We start from the raw sequence: 19324 nt of genomic DNA on the forward strand, positions 1-19324 counted from the left end.
CTCCTGTTATTACCATCCTAGGGTCTCTGGTGTCCTCCTGTTATTACCATCCTAGGGTCTCTGGTGTCCTTAAAGCTCCTGTTATTACCATCCTAGGGTCTCTGGTGTCCTCCTGTTATTACCATCCTAGGGTATCTGGTGTCCTTAAAGCTCCTGTTATTACCATCCTAGGGTCTCTGGTGTCCTCCTGTTATTACCATCCTAGGGTCTCTGGTGTCCTTAATGCTCCTGTTATTACCAACCTAGGGTCTCTGGTGTCCTCCTGTTATTACCATCCTAGGGTCTCTGGTGTCCTTAATGTCCCTGGTATTACCATCCTAGGGTCTCTGGTGTCCTCCTGTTATTACCATCCTAGGGTCTCTGGTGTCCTCCTGTTATTACCATCCTAGGGTCTCTGGTGTCCTCCTGTTATTACCATCATAGTGTCTCTGGTGTCCTTAATGTCTCTGTTATTACCATCCTAGGGTCTCTGGTGTCCTCCTGTTATTACCATCCTAGGGTCTCTGGTGTCCTTAATGTCCCTGGTATTACCATCCTAGGGTCTCTGGTGTCCTTAATGTCCCTGGTATTACCATCCTAGGTTCTCTGGTGTCCTCCTGTTATTACCATCCTAGGGTCTCTGGTGTCCTTAATGTCCCTGTTATTACCATCCTAGGGTCTCTGGTGTCCTTAATGTCCCTGGTATTACCATCCTAGGGTCTCTGGTGTCCTCCTGGTATTACCATCCTAGGGTCTCTGGTGTCCTCCTGTTAGTACCATCCTAGGGTCTCTGGTGTCCTCCTGTTATTACCATCCTAGGGTCTCTGGTGTCCTCCTGTTATTACCATCCTAGGGTCTCTGGTGTCCTCCTGTTATTACCATCCTAGGGTCTCTGGTGTCCTCCTGTTATTACCATCCTAGGGTCTCTGGTGTCCTTAATGTCCCTGGTATTACCATCCTAGGGTCTCTGGTGTCCTTAATGTCCCTGTTATTACCATCCTAGGGTCTCTGGTGTCCTTAATGTCCCTGGTATTACCATCCTAGGGTCTCTGGTGTCCTTAATGTCCCTGTTATTACCATCCTAGGGTCTCTGGTGTCCTTAATGTCCCTGGTATTACCATCCTAGGGTCTCTGGTGTCCTTAATGTCCCTGTTATTACCATCCTAGGGTCTCTGGTGTCCTTAATGCTCCTGTTATTACCATCCTAGGGTCTCTGGTGTCCTCCTGGTATTACCATCCTAGGGTCTCTGGTGTCCTTAATGTCCCTGTTATTACCATCCTAGGGTCTCTGGTGTCCTTAATGCTCCAGTTATTACAATCCTAGGGTCTCTGGTGTCCTTAATGTCCCTGTTATTACCATCCTAGGGTCTCTGGTGTCCTTAATGCTCCTGTTATTACCATCCTAGGGTCTCTGGTGTCCTTAATGTCCCTGGTATTACCATCCTAGGGTCTCTGGTGTCCTTAATGTCCCTGTTATTAGCATCCTAGGGTCTCTGGTGTCCTTAATGCCCCTGTTATTACCATCCTAGGGTCTCTGGTGTCCTTAATGTCCCTGGTATTACCATCCTAGGGTCTCTGGTGTCCTTAATGCCCCTGTTATTACCATCCTAGGGTCTCTGCTGTCCTTAATGCTCCTGTTATTACCATCCTAGGGTCTCTGCTGTCCTTAATGCTCCTGTTATTACCATCCTAGGGTATCTGGTGTCCTTAATGTCCCTGGTATTACCATCCTAGGGTCTCTGGTGTCCTTAATGTCCCAGGTATTACCATCCTAGGGTCTCTTGTGTCCTTAATGTCCCTGTTATTACCATCATAGTGTCTCTGGTGTCCTTAATGCTCCTGTTATTACCATCCTAGGGTCTCTGGTGTCCTTAATGTCCCTGGTATTACCATCCTAGGGTCTCTGGTGGCCTCCTGTTATTACCATCCTAGGGTCTCTGGTGTCCTCCTGTTATTACCATCCTAGGGTCTCTGGTGTACTCCTGTTATTACCATCATAGTGTCTCTGGTGTCCTTAATGCTCCTGTTATTACCAACCTAGGGTCTCAGGTGTCCTTAATGTCCCTGGTATTACCATCCTAGGGTCTCTGGTGTCCTTAATGTCCCTGTTATTACCATCCTAGGGTCTCTGGTGTCCTTAATGTTCCTGTTATTACCATCCTAGGGTCTCTGGTGTACTTAAAGCTCCTGTTATTACCATCCTAGGGTCTCAGGTGTCCTTAATGCTCCTGTTATTACCATCCTAGGGTCTCTGGTGTCCTCCTGGTATTACCATCCTAGGGTCTCTGGTGTCCTTAATGTTCCTGTTATTACCATCCTAGGGTCTCTGGTGTCCTTAATGCTCCTGTTATTACCATCCTAGGGTCTCTGGTGTCCTTAATGCTCCTGTTATTACCATCCTAGGGTCTCTGGTGTCCTTAAAGCTCCTGTTATTACCATCCTAGGGTCTCTGGTGTCCTTAAAGCTCCTGTTATTACCATCCTAGGGTCTCTGGTGTCCTTAATGCTCCTGGTATTACCATCCTAGGTTCTCTGGTGTCCTTAATGTCCCTGGTATTACCATCCTAGGGTCTCTGGTGTCCTCCTGTTATTACCATCCTAGGGTCTCTGGTGTCCTTAAAGCTCCTGTTATTACCATCCTAGGGTCTCTGGTGTCCTTAATGCTCCTGTTATTACCATCCTAGGGTCTCTGGTGTCCTTAATGTCCCTGTTATTACCATCCTAGGGTCTCTGGTGTCCTTAATGTCCCTGTTATTACCATCCTAGTGTCTCTGGTGTCCTTAATGCTCCTGTTATTACCATCCTAGGGTCTCTGGTGTCCTTAATGTCCCTGGTATTACCATCCTAGGGTCTCTGGTGTCCTCCTGTTATTACCATCCTAGGGTATCTGGTGTCCTTAATGCTCCTGTTATTACCATCCTAGGGTCTCTGGTGTCCTCCTGTTATTACCATCCTAGGGTCTCTGGTGTCCTCCTGTTATTACCATCCTAGGGTCTCTGGTGTCCTTAATGTCTCTGTTATTACCATCCTAGGGTCTCTGGTGTACTTAAAGCTCCTGTTATTACCATCCTAGGGTCTCTGGTGTCCTTAACGCTCCTGTTATTACCATCCTAGGGTCTCTGGTGTCCTTAATGCTCCTGGTATTACCATCCTAGGGTCTCTGGTGTCCTTAATGTCCCTGGTATTACCATCCTAGGGTCTCTGGTGTCCTCCTGTTATTACCATCCTAGGTTCTCTGGTGTCCTTAAAGCTCCTGTTATTACCATCCTAGGGTCTCTGGTGTCCTTAATGCTCCTGTTATTACCATCCTAGGGTCTCTGGTGTCCTTAAAGCTCCTGTTATTACCATCCTAGGGTCTCTGGTGTCCTCCTGTTATTACCATCCTAGGGTCTCTGGTGTCCTCCTGTTATTACCATCCTAGGGTCTCTGGTGTCCTCCTGTTATTACCATCATAGTGTCTCTGGTGTCCTTAATGCTCCTGTTATTACCAACCTAGGGTCTCAGGTGTCCTTAATGTCCCTGTTATTACCATCCTAGGGTCTCTGGTGTCCTTAATGCTCCTGTTATTACCATCCTAGGGTCTCTGGTGTCCTTAATGCTCCTGTTATTACCATCCTAGGGTCTCTGGTGTCCTTAAAGCTCCTGTTATTACCATCCTAGGGTCTCTGGTGTCCTTAAAGCTCCTGTTATTACCATCCTAGGGTCTCTGGTGTCCTTAATGCTCCTGGTATTACCATCCTAGGGTCTCTGGTGTCCTTAATGTCCCTGGTATTACCATCCTAGGGTCTCTGGTGTCCTCCTGTTATTACCATCCTAGGGTCTCTGGTGTCCTTAAAGCTCCTGTTATTACCATCCTAGGGTCTCTGGTGTCCTTAATGCTCCTGTTATTACCATCCTAGGGTCTCTGGTGTCCTTAATGTCCCTGTTATTACCATCCTAGGGTCTCTGGTGTCCTTAATGTCCCTGTTATTACCATCCTAGTGTCTCTGGTGTCCTTAATGCTCCTGTTATTACCATCCTAGGGTCTCTGGTGTCCTTAATGTCCCTGGTATTACCATCCTAGGGTCTCTGGTGTCCTCCTGTTATTACCATCCTAGGGTATCTGGTGTCCTTAATGCTCCTGTTATTACCATCCTAGGGTCTCTGGTGTCCTCCTGTTATTACCATCCTAGGGTCTCTGGTGTCCTCCTGTTATTACCATCCTAGGGTCTCTGGTGTCCTTAATGTCTCTGTTATTACCATCCTAGGGTCTCTGGTGTCCTTAAAGCTCCTGTTATTACCATCCTAGGGTCTCTGGTGTCCTTAACGCTCCTGTTATTACCATCCTAGGGTCTCTGCTGTCCTTAATGCTCCTGGTATTACCATCCTAGGGTCTCTGGTGTCCTTAATGTCCCTGGTATTACCATCCTAGGGTCTCTGGTGTCCTCCTGTTATTACCATCCTAGGTTCTCTGGTGTCCTTAAAGCTCCTGTTATTACCATCCTAGGGTCTCTGGTGTCCTTAATGCTCCTGTTATTACCATCCTAGGGTCTCTGGTGTCCTTAAAGCTCCTGTTATTACCATCCTAGGGTCTCTGGTGTCCTCCTGTTATTACCATCCTAGGGTCTCTGGTGTCCTTAAAGCTCCTGTTATTACCATCCTAGGGTCTCTGGTGTCCTTAATGCTCCTGTTATTACCATCCTAGGGTCTCTGGTGTCCTCCTGTTATTACCATCCTAGGGTCTCTGGTGTCCTCCTGTTATTACCATCCTAGGGTCTCTGGTGTCCTTAATGCTCCTGTTATTACCATCCTAGGGTCTCTGGTGTCCTTAAAGCTCCTGTTATTACCATCCTAGGGTCTCTGGTGTCCTTAATGCTCCTGTTATTACCATCCTAGGGTCTCTGGTGTCCTCCTGTTATTACCATCCTAGGGTCTCTGGTGTCCTCCTGTTATTACCATCCTAGGGTCTCTGGTGTCCTCCTGTTATTACCATCCTAGTGTCTCTGGTGTCCTTAATGCTCCTGGTATTACCATCCTAGGGTCTCTGGTGTCCTTAATGTCCCTGGTATTACCATCCTAGGGTCTCTGGTGTCCTCCTGGCATTACCATCCTAGGGTCTCTGGTGTCCTCCTGTTATTACCATCCTAGGGTCTCTGGTGTCCTCCTGGTATTACCATCCTAGGGTCTCTGGTGTCCTCCTGTTATTACAATCCTAGGGTCTCTGGTGTCCTCCTGTTATTACCATCATAGGGTCTCTGGTGTCCTCCTGGTATTACCATCCTAGGGTCTTTGGTGTCCTCCTGATATTACCATCTTAGGGTCTCTGGTGTCCTCCTGTTATTACCATCCTAGGGTCTCTGGTGTCCTCCTGTTATTTTCATCCTAGTGTCTCTGGTGTCCTTAATGCTCCTGGTATTACCATCCTAGGGTCTCTGGTGTCCTTAATGTCCCTGGTATTACCATCCTAGGGTCTCTGGTGTCCTCCTGGTATTACCATCCTAGGGTCTCTGGTGTCCTCCTGTTATTACCATCCTAGGGTCTCTGGTGTCCTCCTGGTATTACCATCCTAGGGTCTCTGGTGTCCTCCTGTTATTACCATCCTAGGGTCTCTGGTGTCCTCCTGTTATTACCATCCTAGGGTCTCTGGTGTCCTCCTGTTATTACCATCCTAGGGTCTCTGGTGTCCTCCTGTTATTACCATCCTAGGGTCTCTGGTGTCCTTAATGTCCCTGGTATTACCATCCTAGGGTCTCTGGTGTCCTTAATGTCCCTGTTATTACCATCCTAGGGTCTCTGGTGTCCTTAATGTCCCTGGTATTACCATCCTAGGGTCTCTGGTGTCCTTAATGTCCCTGGTATTACCATCCTAGGGTCTCTGGTGTCCTTAATGTCCCTGTTATTACCATCCTAGGGTCTCTGGTGTCCTTAATGCTCCTGTTATTACCATCCTAGGGTCTCTGGTGTCCTCCTGGTATTACCATCCTAGGGTCTCTGGTGTCCTTAATGTCCCTGTTATTACCATCCTAGGGTCTCTGGTGTCCTTAATGCTCCAGTTATTACCATCCTAGGGTCTCTGGTGTCCTTAATGTCCCTGTTATTACCATCCTAGGGTCTCTGGTGTCCTTAATGCTCCTGTTATTACCATCCTAGGGTCTCTGGTGTCCTTAATGTCCCTGGTATTACCATCCTAGGGTCTCTGGTGTCCTTAAAGCTCCTGTTATTACCATCCTAGGGTCTCTGGTGTCCTTAATGCTCCTGTTATTACCATCCTAGGGTATCTGGTGGCCTTAATGTCCCTGGTATTACCATCCTAGGGTCTCTGGTGTCCTTAATGCCCCTGTTATTACCATCCTAGGGTCTCTGGTGTCCTTAATGCTCCTGGTATTACCATCCTAGGGTCTCTGGTGTCCTCCTGTTGTTACCATCCTAGGGTCTCTGGTGTCCTCCTGTTATTACCAACCTAGGGTCTCTGGTGTCCTCCTGTTATTAACATCTTAGGGTCTCTGGTGTCCTCCTGTTATTACCATCTTAGGGTCTCTGGTGTCCTCCTGTTATTAACATCTTAGGGTCTCTGGTGTCCTCCTGTTATTACCATCCTAGGGTCTCTGGTGTCCTCCTGTTATTACCATCCTAGGGTCTCTGGTGTCCTCCTGGTATTACCATCCTAGGGTCTCTGGTGTCCTCCTGTTATTACCATCCTAGGGTCTCTGGTGTCCTCCTGTTATTACCATCCTAGGGTCTCTGGTGTCCTCCTGTTATTACCATCCTAGGGTCTCTGGTGTCCTCCTGTTATTACCATCCTAGGGTCTCTGGTGTCCTTAATGTCCCTGGTATTACCATCCTAGGGTCTCTGGTGTCCTTAATGTCCCTGTTATTACCATCCTAGGGTCTCTGGTGTCCTTAATGTCCCTGGTATTACCATCCTAGGGTCTCTGGTGTCCTTAATGTCCCTGGTATTACCATCCTAGGGTCTCTGGTGTCCTTAATGTCCCTGTTATTACCATCCTAGGGTCTCTGGTGTCCTTAATGCTCCTGTTATTACCATCCTAGGGTCTCTGGTGTCCTCCTGGTATTACCATCCTAGGGTCTCTGGTGTCCTTAATGTCCCTGTTATTACCATCCTAGGGTCTCTGGTGTCCTTAATGCTCCAGTTATTACCATCCTAGGGTCTCTGGTGTCCTTAATGTCCCTGTTATTACCATCCTAGGGTCTCTGGTGTCCTTAATGCTCCTGTTATTACCATCCTAGGGTCTCTGGTGTCCTTAATGTCCCTGGTATTACCATCCTAGGGTCTCTGGTGTCCTTAAAGCTCCTGTTATTACCATCCTAGGGTCTCTGGTGTCCTTAATGCTCCTGTTATTACCATCCTAGGGTATCTGGTGGCCTTAATGTCCCTGGTATTACCATCCTAGGGTCTCTGGTGTCCTTAATGCCCCTGTTATTACCATCCTAGGGTCTCTGGTGTCCTTAATGCTCCTGGTATTACCATCCTAGGGTCTCTGGTGTCCTCCTGTTGTTACCATCCTAGGGTCTCTGGTGTCCTCCTGTTATTACCAACCTAGGGTCTCTGGTGTCCTCCTGTTATTAACATCTTAGGGTCTCTGGTGTCCTCCTGTTATTACCATCCTAGGGTCTCTGGTGTCCTCCTGTTATTACCATCCTAGTGTCTCTGGTGTCCTTAATGCTCCTGGTATTACCATCCTAGGGTCTCTGGTGTCCTTAATGTCCCTGGTATTACCATCCTAGGGTCTCTGGTGTCCTCCTGGTATTACCATCCTAGGGTCTCTGGTGTCCTCCTGTTATTACCATCCTAGGGTCTCTGGTGTCCTCCTGGTATTACCATCCTAGGGTCTCTGGTGTCCTCCTGTTATTACCATCCTAGGGTCTCTGGTGTCCTCCTGTTATTACCATCCTAGGGTCTCTGGTGTCCTCCTGTTATTACCATCCTAGGGTCTCTGGTGTCCTCCTGTTATTACCATCCTAGGGTCTCTGGTGTCCTTAATGTCCCTGGTATTACCATCCTAGGGTCTCTGGTGTCCTTAATGTCCCTGTTATTACCATCCTAGGGTCTCTGGTGTCCTTAATGTCCCTGGTATTACCATCCTAGGGTCTCTGGTGTCCTTAATGTCCCTGGTATTACCATCCTAGGGTCTCTTGTGTCCTTAATGTCCCTGTTATTACCATCCTAGGGTCTCTGGTGTCCTTAATGCTCCTGTTATTACCATCCTAGGGTCTCTGGTGTCCTCCTGGTATTACCATCCTAGGGTCTCTGGTGTCCTTAATGTCCCTGTTATTACCATCCTAGGGTCTCTGGTGTCCTTAATGCTCCAGTTATTACCATCCTAGGGCCTCTGGTGTCCTTAATGTCCCTGTTATTACCATCCTAGGGTCTCTGGTGTCCTTAATGCTCCTGTTATTACCATCCTAGGGTCTCTGGTGTCCTTAATGTCCCTGGTATTACCATCCTAGGGTCTCTGGTGTCCTTTAAGCTCCTGTTATTACCATCCTAGGGTCTCTGGTGTCCTTAATGCTCCTGTTATTACCATCCTAGGGTATCTGGTGGCCTTAATGTCCCTGGTATTACCATCCTAGGGTCTCTGGTGTCCTTAATGCCCCTGTTATTACCATCCTAGGGTCTCTGGTGTCCTTAATGCTCCTGGTATTACCATCCTAGGGTCTCTGGTGTCCTCCTGTTGTTACCATCCTAGGGTCTCTGGTGTCCTCCTGTTATTACCAACCTAGGGTCTCTGGTGTCCTCCTGTTATTAACATCCTAGGGTCTCTGGTGTCCTTAAAGCTCCTGTTATTACCATCCTAGGGTCTCTGGTGTCCTTAATGCTCCTGTTATTACCATCCTAGGGTCTCTGGTGTCCTCCTGTTATTACCATCATAGTGTCTCTGGTGTCCTTAATGTCCCTGGTATTGCCATCCTAGGGTCTCTGGTGTCCTTAATGTCCCTGGTATTACCATCCTAGGGTCTCTGGTGTCCTTAATGTCCCTGTTATTACCATCATAGTGTCTCTGGTGTCCTTAAAGCTCCCTTTATTACCATCCTAGGGTCTCTGGTGTCCTCCTGGTATTACCATCCTAGGGTCTCTGGTGTCCTTAATGCTCCTGTTATTACCATCCTAGGGTCTCTGGTGTCCTCCTGTTATTACCATCCTAGGGTCTCTGGTGTCCTCCTGTTATTACCATCCTAGGGTCTCTGGTGTCCTCCTGTTATTACCAACCTAGGGTCTCTGGTGTCCTTAATGCTCCTGTTATTACCAACCTAGGGTCTCTGGTGTCCTCCTGTTATTACCATCCTAGGGTCTCTGGTGTCCTTAATGTCCCTGGTATTACCATCCTAGGGTCTCTGGTGTCCTCCTGTTATTACCATCCTAGGGTCTCTGGTGTCCTCCTGTTATTACCATCCTAGGGTCTCTGGTGTCCTCCTGTTATTACCATCCTAGGGTCTCTGGTGTCCTTAATGTCCCTGGTATTACCATCCTAGGGTCTCTGGTGTCCTTAATGTCCCTGGTATTACCATCCTAGGTTCTCTGGTGTCCTCCTGTTATTACCATCCTAGGGTCTCTGGTGTCCTTAATGTCCCTGTTATTACCATCCTAGGGTCTCTGGTGTCCTTAATGTCCCTGGTATTACCATCCTAGGGTCTCTGGTGTCCTCCTGGTATTACCATCCTAGGGTCTCTGGTGTCCTCCTGTTATTACCATCCTAGGGTCTCTGGTGTCCTCCTGTTATTACCATCCTAGGGTCTCTGGTGTCCTCCTGTTTCTGTCCATGTTGTTGTCCTATTATACATGTTAATCCAATGAAAGGTCAGTCCAGGTACGACAAACAGCCTACAGGTCAGGCAGAATGGATAAACAATTCCAGGCATCATGTGACCTCTGTATAATCAGTTAAATTACCCATTGATCACCGAGCAGCATAATAATGAAATTAATGTACAGAACCAGCATTAACATTACAGTTGAAAGACAACTGTTCATAACCTCTAATAGAACCTGGTTAAACCAGGTATAATCATTCATGTTAATCTATTAACCTACTAATAGAACCTGGTTAAACCAGGTGTAATCATTCATGTTAATCTATTAACCTACTAATAGAACCTGGTTAAACCAGGTATAATCATTCATGTTAATCTATTAACCTACTAATAGAACCTGGTTAAACCAGGTATAATCATTCATGTTAATCTATCAACCTACTAATATAACCTGGTTAAACCAGGTATAGTCATTCATGTTAATCTATTAACCTACTAATAGAACCTGGTTAAAGCAGGTATAGTCATTCATGTTAATCTATTAACCTACTAATAGAACCTGGTTAAACCAGGTATAATCATTCATGTTAATCTATTAACCTACTAATAGAACCTGGTTAAACCAGGTATAATCATTCATGTTAATCTATTAACCTACTAAAGTGCAGAATAAAACATAGAAGTTTGTATCAATATACATGTCTACTATATGTTGATAAGGCTGGTAGACAGGTCAGCATTAATATACATGTCTACTATATGTTGATAAGGCTGGTAGACAGTTCAGTATTAATATACATGTCTACTATATGTTGATAAGGCTGGTAGACAGTTCAGTATTAATATACATGTCTACTATATGTTGATAAGGCTGGTAGACAGTTCAGTATTAATATACATGTCTACTATATGTTGATAAGGCTGGTAGACAGTTCAGTATTAATATACATGCCTACTATATGTTGATAAGGCTGGTAGACAGTTCAGTATTAATATACATGTCTACTATATGTTGATAAGGCTGGTAGACAGTTCAATATTAATATACATGTCTACTATATGTTGATAAGGCTGGTAGACAGTTCAGTATTAATATATATGTCTACTATATGTTGATAAGGCTGGTAGACAGTTCAATATTAATATACATGCCTACTATATGTTGATAAGGCTGGTAGACAGTTCAGTATCAATATACATGTCTACTATATGTTGATAAGGCTGGTAGACAGGTCAGTATTAATATACATGTCTACTATATGTTGATAAGGCTGGTAGACAGTTCAGTATTAATATATATGTCTACTATATGTTGATAAGGCTGGTAGACAGTTCAGTAGTAATATACATGTCTACTATATGTTGATAAGGCTGGTAGACAGGTCAGTATTAATATACATGTCTACTATATGTTGATAAGGCTGGGAGACAGTTCAGTATCAATATACATGTCTACTATATGTTGATAAGGCTGGTAGACAGTTCAGTATTAATATACATGTCTACTATATGTTGATAAGGCTGGTAGACAGTTCAGTATTAATATACATGTCTGCTATATGTTGATAAGGCTGGTAGACAGTTCAATCAGTCCTTTTACATCCCTGGCAGGAGGCTTGTCAGTCTTAACTGTCACCCCTAGTGTAGTTGTAACTGTCACCCCTAGTGTAGTTGTAACTGTCACCCCTAGTGTAGTTGCAACTGTCACCCCTAGTGTAGTTGTAACTGTCACCCCTAGTGTAGTTGTAACTGTCACCCCTAGTGTAGTTGTAACTGTCACCCCTAGTGTAGTTGTAACTGTCACCCCTAGTGTAGTTGTAACTGTCACCCCTAGTGTAGTTGTAACTGTCACCCCTAGTGTAGTTGTAACTGTAACCCCTAGTGTAGTTGTAACTGTCACCCCTAGTGTAGTTGTAACTGTAACCCCTAGTGTAGTTGTAACTGTAACCCCTAGTGTAGTTGTAACTGTCACCCCTAGTGTAGTTGTAACTGTCACCCCTAGTGTAGTTGTAACTGTAACCCCTAGTGTAGTTGTAACTGTCACCCCTAGTGTAGTTGTAACTGTCACCCCTAGTGTAGTTGTAACTGTCACCCCTAGTGTAGTTGTAACTGTAACCCCTAGTGTAGTTGTAACTGTCACCCCTAGTGTAGTTGTAACTGTAACCCCTAGTGTAGTTGTAACTGTGTAGTTGTAACTGTAACCCCTAGTGTAGTTGTAACTGTCACCCCTAGTGTAGTTGTAACTGTCACCCCTAGTGTAGTTGTAACTGTAACCCCTAGTGTAGTTGTAACTGTAACCCCTAGTGTAGTTGTAACTGTAACCCCCTAGTGTAGTTGTAACTGTCACCCCTAGTGTAGTTGTAACTGTCACCCCTAGTGTAGTTGTAACTGTCACCCCTAGTGTAGTTGTAACTGTAACCCCTAGTGTAGTTGTAACCCCTAGTGTAGTTGTAACTGTAACCCCTAGTGTAGTTGTAACTGTAACCCCTAGTGTAGTTGTAACTGTAACCCCTAGTGTAGTTGTAACTGTAACCCCTAGTGTAGTTGTAACTGTCACCCCTAGTGTAGTTGTAACTGTAACCCCTAGTGTAGTTGTAACTGTCACCCCTAGTGTAGTTGTAACTGTCACCCCTAGTGTAGTTGTAACTGTCACCCCTAGTGTAGTTGTAACTGTCACCCCTAGTGTAGTTGTAACCCCTAGTGTAGTTGTAACTGTAACCCCTAGTGTAGTTGTAACTGTGACCCCTAGTGTAGTTGTAACTGTGACCCCTAGTGTAGTTGTAACTGTAACCCCTAGTGTAGTTGTAACTGTCACCCCTAGTGTAGTTGTAACTGTCACCCCTAGTGTAGTTGTAACTGTCACCCCTAGTGTAGTTGTAACTGTGTAGTTGTAACTGTCACCCCTAGTGTAGTTGTAACTGTGTAGTTGTAACTGTAACCCCTAGTGTAGTTGTAACTGTCACCCCTAGTGTAGTTGTAACTGTACCCCCTAGTGTAGTTGTAACTGTCACCCCTAGTGTAGTTGTAACTGTACCCCCTAGTGTAGTTGTAACTGTCACCCCTAGTGTAGTTGTAACTGTGACCCCTAGTGTAGTTGTAACTGTAACCCCTAGTGTAGTTGTAACTGTCACCCCTAGTGTAGTTGTAACTGTGTAGTTGTAACTGTAACCCCTAGTGTAGTTGTAACTGTAACCCCTAGTGTAGTTGTAACTGTCACCCCTAGTGTAGTTGTAACTGTGTAGTTGTAACTGTCACCCCTAGTGTAGTTGTAACTGTGTAGTTGTAACTGTAACCCCTAGTGTAGTTGTAACTGTCACCCCTAGTGTAGTTGTAACTGTAACCCCTAGTGTAGTTGTAACTGTCACCCCTAGTGTAGTTGTAACTGTCACCCCTAGTGTAGTTGTAACTGTAACCCCTAGTGTAGTTGTAACTGTAACCCCTAGTGTAGTTGTAACTGTAACCCCCTAGTGTAGTTGTAACTGTCACCCCTAGTGTAGTTGTAACTGTCACCCCTAGTGTAGTTGTAACTGTCACCCCTAGTGTAGTTGTAACTGTAACCCCTAGTGTAGTTGTAACCCCTAGTGTAGTTGTAACTGTAACCCCTAGTGTAGTTGTAACTGTAACCCCTAGTGTAGTTGTAACTGTAACCCCTAGTGTAGTTGTAACTGTAACCCCTAGTGTAGTTGTAACTGTCACCCCTAGTGTAGTTGTAACTGTAACCCCTAGTGTAGTTGTAACTGTCACCCCTAGTGTAGTTGTAACTGTCACCCCTAGTGTAGTTGTAACTGTCACCCCTAGTGTAGTTGTAACTGTCACCCCTAGTGTAGTTGTAACTGTGACCCCTAGTGTAATTGTAACTGTAACCCCTAGTGTAGTTGTAACTGTGACCCCTAGTGTAGTTGTAACTGTGACCCCTAGTGTAGTTGTAACTGTAACCCCTAGTGTAGTTGTAACTGTCACCCCTAGTGTAGTTGTAACTGTCACCCCTAGTGTAGTTGTAACTGTCACCCCTAGTGTAGTTGTAACTGTGTAGTTGTAACTGTCACCCCTAGTGTAGTTGTAACTGTGTAGTTGTAACTGTAACCCCTAGTGTAGTTGTAACTGTCACCCCTAGTGTAGTTGTAACTGTACCCCCTAGTGTAGTTGTAACTGTCACCCCTAGTGTAGTTGTAACTGTACCCCCTAGTGTAGTTGTAACTGTCACCCCTAGTGTAGTTGTAACTGTAACCCCTAGTGTAGTTGTAACTGTCACCCCTAGTGTAGTTGTAACTGTGTAGTTGTAACTGTAACCCCTAGTGTAGTTGTAACTGTAACCCCTAGTGTAGTTGTAACTGTCACCCCTAGTGTAGTTGTAACTGTGTAGTTGTAACTGTCACCCCTAGTGTAGTTGTAACTGTGTAGTTGTAACTGTAACCCCTAGTGTAGTTGTAACTGTCACCCCTAGTGTAGTTGTAACTGTAACCCCTAGTGTAGTTGTAACTGTCACCCCTAGTGTAGTTGTAACTGTCACCCCTAGTGTAGTTGTAACCCCTAGTGTAGTTGTAACTGTAACCCCTAGTGTAGTTGCAACCCCTAGTGTAGTTGTAACTGTAACCCCTAGTGTAGTTGTAACTGTAACCCCTAGAGTAGTTGTAACTGTGACCCCTAGAGTAGTTGTAACTGTGACCCCTAGTGTAGTTGTAACTGTAACCCCTAGTGTAGTTGTAACTGTCACCCCCTAGTGTAGTTGTAACTGTAACCCCTAGTGTAGTTGTAACTGTAACCCCTAGTGTAGTTGTAACTGTGACCCCTAGTGTAGTTGTAACTGTAACCCCTAGTGTAGTTGTAACTGTCACCCCCTAGTGTAGTTGTAACTGTAACCCCTAGTGTAGTTGTAACTGTAACCCCTAGTGTAGTTGTAACTGTAACCCCTAGTGTAGTTGTAACTGTAACCCCTAGTGTAGTTGTAACTGTAACCCCTAGTGTAGTTGTAACTGTAACCCCTAGTGTAGTTGTAACTGTCACCCCTAGTGTAGTTGTAACTGTAACCCCTAGTGTAGTTGTAACTGTAACCCCTAGTGTAGTTGTAACTGTCACCCCTAGTATAGTTGTAACTGTAACCCCTAGTATAGTTGTAACTGTAACCCCTAGTGTAGTTGTAACTGTAACCCCTAGTGTAGTTGTAACTGTACCCCCTAGTGTAGTTGTAACTGTAACCCCTAGTGTAGTAACTGTCACCCCTAGTGTAGTTGTAACTGTAACCCCTAGTGTAGTTGTAACCCCTAGTGTAGTTGTAACTGTCACCCCTAGTGTAGTTGTAACTGTCACCCCTAGTGTAGTTGTAACTGTAACCCCTAGTGTAGTTGTAACTGTCACCCTTAGTGTAGTTGTAACTGTAACCCCTAGTGTAGTTGTAACTGTCACCCCTAGTGTAGTTGTAACTGTAACCCCTAGTGTAGTTGTAACTGTCACCCCTAGTGTAGTTGTAACCCCTAGTGTAGTTGTAACTGTCACCCCTAGTGTAGTTGTAACTGTCACCCCTAGTGTAGTTGTAACTGTAACCCCTAGTGTAGTTGTAACTGTCACCCCTAGTGTAGTTGTAACCCCTAGTGTAGTTGTAACTGTAACCCCTAGTGTAGTTGTAACTGTCACCCCTAGTGTAGTTGTAACTGTAACCCCTAGTGTAGTTGTAACTGTCACCCCTAGTGTAGTTGTAACTGTAACCCCTAGTGTAGTTGTAACTGTCACCCCTAGTGTAGTTGTAACCCCTAGTGTAGTTGTAACTGTAACCCCTAGTGTAGTTGTAACTGTAACCCCTAGTGTAGTTGTAACTGTCACCCCTAGTGTAGTTGTAACTGTCACCCCTAGTGTAGTTGTAACTGTCACCCCTAGTGTAGTTGTAACTGTCACCCCTAGTGTAGTTGTAACTATAACTCTCCCTCTCTCTCCCCCTCCCACCCCTGTTCTCTCTCTCCCTCTCCCACCACTGCTCTCCCTCTCCCACCACTGCTCTCCCACCACTGCTCTCCCTCTCCCTTTCTCTCTCTCCCTCTCCCACCCCTGCTCTCTCTCCCTCTCCCACCCCTGCCCTCTCTCTCCCCCTCCCACCCCTGCTCTCCCTCTCTCTCCCTCTGCAGCGTGGGGTTGGGTAGGGGGCGGGCCTAGTTTTCAGGGAGCCTGTGACATGACTGTGATTGGACGAGACAGTGCAGAGCCAGATCAAAGTGTTGTGCCAGTGGCCTGGAGCAGAGAGAAGATAAGGCTGAGGTTCTGCAGCTACACTGAGCAGTACTGAGAGACGGGAACTGATCTCTATAGGAAGAGCTTTTCATTACGACAACAGGCTTTAGTCTGGTTCTGGAGAAACCATCCCGTCTCAAATCCATAGTGGCAAGAGTGTGTTTTACACAGGCTAAACGATACAGAACACTTGCAGTTGTTCGGGACCAAAATACGCATGTGAAACCGAGTCTAAAACAGAAAACAATAGGAGCACGGTCTCAGTTCAGTGTACTGCAGATAGGAGCACGGTCACAGTTATAGGAGCACGGTCACAGTTCAGTGTACTGCAGATAGGAGCACGGTCACAGTTCAGTGTACTGCAGATAGGAGCACGGTCACAGTTCTAGGAGCACGGTCACAGTTCAGTGTACTGCAGATAGGAGCACGGTCACAGTTCAGTGTACTGCAGATAGGAGCACGGTCACAGTTCTAGGAGCACGGTCACAGTTCAGTGTACTGCAGATAGGAGCACGGTCACAGTTCTAGGAGCACGGTCACAGTTCAGTGTACTGCAGATAGGAGCACGGTCACAGTTCAGTGTACTGCAGATAGGAGCACGGTCACAGTTCTAGGAGCACGGTCACAGTTCAGTGTACTGCAGATAGGAGCACGGTCACAGTTCTAGGAGCACGGTCACAGTTCAGTGTACTGCAGATAGGAGCACGGTCACAGTTCAGTGTACTGCTGATAGGAGCACGGTCACAGTTCTAGGAGCACGGTCACAGTTCAGTGTACTGCCGATAGGAGCACGGTCACATTTATAGGAGCACGGTCACAGTTCAGTGTACTGCAGATAGGAGCACAGTCACAGTTCAGTGTACTGCAGATAGGAGCACGGTCACAGTTCAGTGTACTGCAGATAGGAGCACGGTCACAGTTATAGGAGCACGGTCACAGTTCAGTGTACTGCAGATAGGAGCACAGTCACAGTTATAGGAGCACGGTCACAGTTATAGGAGCACTGCAGATAGGAGCACGGTCACAGTTCAGTGTACTGCTGATAGGAGCACGGTCACAGTTCAGTGTACTGCAGATAGGAGCACGGTCACAGTTCAGTGTACTGCAGATAGGAGCACGGTCACAGTTATAGGAGCACGGTCACAGTTCAGTGTACTGCAGATAGGAGCACAGTCACAGTTATAGGAGCACGGTCACAGTTATAGGAGCACTGCAGATAGGAGCACGGTCACAGTTCAGTGTACTGCTGATAGGAGCACGGTCACAGTTCAGTGTACTGCAGATAGGAGCACGGTCACAGTTCAGTGTACTGCTGATAGGAGCACGGTCACAGTTCTAGGAGCACGGTCACAGTTCAGTGTACTGCCGATAGGAGCACGGTCACAGTTATAGGAGCACGGTCACAGTTCAGTGTACTGCAGATAGGAGCACGGTCACAGTTCAGTGTACTGCAGATAGGAGCACGGTCACAGTTCAGTGTACTGCATATAGGAGCACGGTCACAGTTATAGGAGCACGGTCACAGTTCAGTGTACTGCAGATAGGAGCACGGTCACAGTTATAGGAGCACAGTCACAGTTCAGTGTACTGCAGATAGGAGCACAGTCACAGTTATAGGAGCACGGTCACAGTTATAGGAGCACTGCAGATAGGAGCACGGTCACAGTTCAGTGTACTGCTGATAGGAGCACGGTCACAGTTCAGTGTACTGCAGATAGGAGCACGGTCACAGTTCAGTGTACTGCAGATAGGAGCACGGTCAGAGTTATAGGAGCACGGTCACAGTTCAGTGTACTGCAGATAGGAGCACGGTCACAGTTATAGGAGCATGGTCACAGTTCAGTGTACTGCAGATAGGAGCACGGTCACAGTTATAGGAGCACAGTCACAGTTCAGTGTACTGCAGATAGGAGCACGGTCACAGTTCAGTGTACTGCTGATAGGAGCACGGTCACAGTTCTAGGAGCACGGTCACAGTTCAGTGTACTGCCGATAGGAGCACGGTCACAGTTATAGGAGCACGGTCACAGTTCAGTGTACTGCAGATAGGAGCACGGTCACAGTTCAGTGTACTGCAGATAGGAGCACGGTCACAGTTCAGTGTACTGCATATAGGAGCACGGTCACAGTTATAGGAGCACGGTCACAGTTCAGTGTACTGCAGATAGGAGCACGGTCACAGTTATAGGAGCACAGTCACAGTTCAGTGTACTGCAGATAGGAGCACAGTCACAGTTATAGGAGCACGGTCACAGTTATAGGAGCACTGCAGATAGGAGCACGGTCACAGTTCAGTGTACTGCTGATAGGAGCACGGTCACAGTTCAGTGTACTGCAGATAGGAGCACGGTCACAGTTCAGTGTACTGCAGATAGGAGCACGGTCACAGTTATAGGAGCACGGTCACAGTTCAGTGTACTGCAGATAGGAGCACGGTCACAGTTATAGGAGCATGGTCACAGTTCAGTGTACTGCAGATAGGAGCACAGTCACAGTTATAGGAGCACGGTCACAGTTATAGGAGCACTGCAGATAGGAGCACGGTCACAGTTCAGTGTACTGCTGATAGGAGCACGGTCACAGTTCAGTGTACTGCAGATAGGAGCACGGTCACAGTTCAGTGTACTGCAGATAGGAGCACGGTCACAGTTATAGGAGCACGGTCACAGTTCAGTGTACTGCAGATAGGAGCACGGTCACAGTTATAGGAGCATGGTCACAGTTCAGTGTACTGCAGATAGGAGCACGGTCACAGTTATAGGAGCACAGTCACAGTTCAGTGTACTGCAGATAGGAGCACGGTCACAGTTCAGTGTACTGCAGATAGGAGCACGGTCACAGTTCAGTGTACTGCATATAGGAGCACGGTCACAGTTATAGGAGCACGGTCACAGTTCAGTGTACTGCAGATAGGAGGACGGTCACAGTTATAGGAGCACGGTCTCAGTTCAGTGTACTGCAGATAGGAGCACGGTCACAGTTCAGTTTACTGCAGATAGGAGCACGGTCACAGTTCAGTATGTAGAAACTCCCTGTACGGTGAAACTCACTGTATGGTCCTGTATGGTGAAACTCACTGTATGGTGAAACTCACTGTATGGAGAAACTCACTGTATGGTGAAACTCACTGTATGGTGAAACTCACTGTATGGTCCTGTATGGTGAAACTCACTGTATGGAGAAACTCACTGTATGGTGAAACTCACTGTATGGTGAAACTCACTGTATGGTCCTGTATGGTGAAACTCACTGTATGGAGAAACTCACTGTATGGAGAAACTCACTGTATGGTCCTGTATGGTGAAACTCACTGTATGGAGAAACTCACTGTATGGTGAAACTCACTGTATGGTGAAACTCACTGTATGGAGAAACTC

This window comes from Salvelinus fontinalis, unplaced genomic scaffold (genome assembly GCF_029448725.1).
Source record: "Salvelinus fontinalis isolate EN_2023a unplaced genomic scaffold, ASM2944872v1 scaffold_0085, whole genome shotgun sequence".
Lineage (NCBI taxonomy): Eukaryota > Metazoa > Chordata > Actinopteri > Salmoniformes > Salmonidae > Salvelinus > Salvelinus fontinalis.